Source organism: Sitophilus oryzae, unplaced genomic scaffold, assembly GCF_002938485.1.
Source record: "Sitophilus oryzae breed Bouriz unplaced genomic scaffold, Soryzae_2.0 scaffold_1166_pilon_pilon, whole genome shotgun sequence".
Classification (NCBI taxonomy): Eukaryota; Metazoa; Arthropoda; class Insecta; order Coleoptera; family Curculionidae; genus Sitophilus; species Sitophilus oryzae.
Window position 1 is genome coordinate 204,163 of NW_022145800.1, and position 4,226 is coordinate 208,388.

Genomic DNA, 4,226 nt, shown 5'->3' on the forward strand with positions numbered 1-4,226 from the left:
AGTTATTGAACTCTGAGCAAGACGACAGCTCAGAAGAAAATGTGATGATATAGACGACAAAACATGATAAATGAGTAAACAAATGTACGAAAACAGTTGTATACAAGGTGACCTATTTTTATAAAAAAGTTCCATATCTATTTAATTCAAATATATTGTTATACCAAAGTTGCTCATAATTTTTTGCATAATGCATTTGACATAAAATACCTATTCCAAAAATATCATGTCATAGTCTATAGCTACTTAGTGGTTTTTTAAATACGACCAATTTTGACTTTTTTCTACACATTCATAGCTCTATCACAGTGAAAAAAATCGCTAATTACCTATTGGTGTTTCCAGAGGGCCCAAGGCAAACGACACTTTGTATTGAAATAAAATGTTGTGAGCATATACCATCCTGGCAAGCCAAACCTTGGATCGGCATTTACATGTACTCGTATAGGAGTGAATCACTATTTTTTTTTTGTAGAAATTTATAAAATGTGAACTTATAACTTATAAACATACAGAATGTGGATAACATAGAAGGTGGTAACATTGAATTCTCTCGAAGCACTATAAACATATTATCAAACTGAACAAATGGCACTCACAAGTATTTCAATTCTTTCCATCAGAAGATTTTCAGACACAGAAGAATTGTTACTTACACGAAATGCGAAAATATTCTGTTTTCAATCAAATTTTTACTCGATTATTATTTTCTTTTTATTTTATTTTATTGTGAACTCATATTTTCCTAAATACATCTCTGGGAAACTATGGCGAGTACCACGACTATACTTTGCCTAGTTATAGATCTCGACTATACAGCTACATCAGTAGTCACGTGACGCGAGAACAAGATCAAATAAAGTGGCAGAAAAAGAACAAAGGATTTGACAAGGAGTAAAACTACTTGTTTCTTTATGCTATGATACTACCGATAAAATACTTGCATTTATTCCTGAGACACCGTTATTATAGGATTTTCGCTGAATTAAAGTAGATAAGTTTAATTAATATCTAAGCAGGGGGATAGAGAGTATTTAATTTTAAAAAACTTTATATTTAAAAAATCCTAATTTTCAATAAGACCGATAAGCCCATCCATCAAGAAGCGAAAGCCGAATATTCCTCTCCAAAATATTATTGACATTTTCATTAAAGTTTTTCCGCCACGCATAGAAATACCGAACTTCGAGCTGACAATAATTATTTGATTTTAACAAATTCAGATGGCTTCGCCCGACTTCTACATCGCTGCCCTCATCCTGGTTATCCAAACCGCCCTTCTCCTTTTTCTTTCCATTAGAGAGGGCAGGTCCTATGGGAAACGGCTGCACGTGACGTAAGATAAATTCGTGTTGGATAGTTGGCAGCTACGGCTGCGTGACCGCAACATGTGTCACCCCTTGTTTTAGTCATTAACACCGAAAAAAGTGAAAATATCCCGATGAATTTATTTTATTTGGAAAGTTCAGCTATTCGTTAAAAGTATAAAGTTCAGATATTTGTTAAATCGTATTTTTTATGAGAGTTGTAGAAATAGTTTTACGAAAAAGTATTGAATAATTAAACTAGCCTAAAATTTATCTGACTGAAAAATGGACCTGGGCAAGTCCAAACGGAATTACCAAGAACGAAATAGATTTCATCATGACTGATAAAAATGGATAATTAGAGATGTACAAGTACTGTACAGCGAATTCTCTATAGGAAGTGACCACCGAATAGTTCGAACTAGAATTGATTAAAGATAGAGATTCAACCTAGATTGAACCTTAAATCTGAACGACGAAAAATGATAAAGAAGAGGACCACGAGAAAATGGGTAACACCAAAAGCCAGAAGAATATAGAGCAATGGCAGCTGAAAACTTAGGAAATCTGGAAAGAATGGAAAATATGGAGATTAAAGATATAAATAATCACATTGAAACTATTTTAACGCAAGCTCTTAAAGAAAATTGTCCTAAAAAAGATAATCAGGGAAACACAAAACTAACCCAAAACACTAAAGATCTGATAAAACACCGTAGAGTTATGACAAACAAACACTCAGATGATTATAGGAAACTTAACAAGAAGATATCAAAAGAGATAAGGAAAGGCATCAGAACCCACAATACCAACAAAATAACGCAACTCATTGAGAGAAATCAAGGATTAAAAGTTTTTCAAAAGAGGCAAGCATAAGGGAGGGCACTAATTCAAAGTTGCAAAACGCAGAAGGAGAGATAACATCAAATAGAGCAGATATTCTGTGTGTTTACGGAAAAATTTCTACCAGCAGTTATATGACAACCCAAACCCCTAGAAACTCGTGATAACCATACCAACTGTGATGAATCAAGGCTCAGAAGAAATCCCAGATATTACTTTAGATGAAATATCGGCGGCAAATGTATGAAAAAATAATAAGTCTGCCGGTGACGACAATATAGCTACTGAAGCAATTAAAGAAGGAGGAGAAAAGGTTCTCAATGCAAATATTGTTCAAGAAATGTCTTTGGAAGGAAGAACACCATCAGAATGGGATAATGCCAATATAATCCTATTACATAAAAAAAAGGGACAAAACAAACCTTACCAACTACCAGCCTATTATTAGTTTACTGAGCTACACGTACAAATTATTCACAAAAATCGTCTCTCCCTAATCCTCACAAATCGTCTCTCCCTAAAACTAGAACAATATCAACTAAAAGAAGAGGCTGGATTTAGATCGAACTTCGGTACAAATGACAATCTGTTGGTGGTGAAGTCCCTAATAGAAAAATGTGTTGAGTATAATAAACCCCTCATTTTAAAGGCATTCGACTCTATCGATCAACACAAATTATTCAAGACCCTAGCCGAATGTCGTATAGATACCCGTTATACCTTTTAAAATATATATACGACCATGCAACAGCATCTGTATCGCTACATGAAAACACAAATAAATTCCGTATTAAAAGAGGAGTACGGCAAGGCGATACCATTTCCTCCAAATTGTTCATAGCACTATTAGAATATGTTCAAAAGACTAAACTGGGAGGAACTGGGCATTAATGTTAACGGGGAAATGCTCAATAACCTGCGTTTTGCTGATGACTTGGTGCTGATTACGGACAAAATACACGAAGCACAAAATATGCTAGAAACACTTAAACGGGCGTCAGATCAAATTGGACTACGCATAAATTATTCAACACCCAAACCAATGACCAATCTTGTTATTAGTGGAAATGTTTAGCTAGACGGAGCAAATATAGAATAAGTATATTCATATAAATATCTGAGGCACAAAATAACAATTGGTCGCGATAACCAGACGCACGAGATACAAATAAGAATAGGACTAACATGGGCAGCATTCGGCAAACTATAAAGATATGTGTTAAAATCAGATCTACCAATGTGCTTAAAGAGGAAGGTGTTCCATCAGTGCGTTATGCCAGTACTTACATATGGCGCAGAGACACTTACACTGACGAAAAAGTCCATAGAAAAAATCCGTGTAGTCCAAGGAGCTATGGAAAGAGCAATGCTTGGTGTATCTCTAAGAGACAAGATACCCAGTACAGTTATAAAACAGCGTACACGAATAACAGTTGCTATATATCTGCTTAAAAAACTCAAATGGAACTGGGCTGGGTATATTGCCAGAAGAACGGATGATAGATGGACCAAGCTAATACTAGAATGGCGGCCAAGACAGGATGCTCTCAGACACAAAAGCAAACCTCCGACAAGATGGTCAGATGACTTAAAGAGATTTAGGGGAAACTGGGTCCAAGTGGCACAGGACCGAGAAGAGTGGAAAGATTTGAGGGAGGCCTACGGCCAGCAGTGGACACTTCAGACTGGTTGATGATGATATATATATTATTTAAAATATTAATAATGTTGGTTGAAATGTTTGGTGTGTAATACTAAATATTATTAGATGATTAAAACTGATTTAGCTGACTTTAACATTATTAAAAAAATGTGAGTGATAAAACATTCTTCCGTTAACATGTGATAAAATTATAGAACTTTTCCTATTGCCTATCCAAAATTAACGAATTGGATACCCAACAATCAATATTAAATTATAATATGAAAATAATATTAAATACAAAAATAATATATATGACAATATTGTGTTAATATACAGTTGGAGCTTGGAACATTTGATGTTACAACAGCACTATAAAACACTAATCCATCACAATACAGCAAAACGCTTTTAAACACTGGACGCGCATTTTG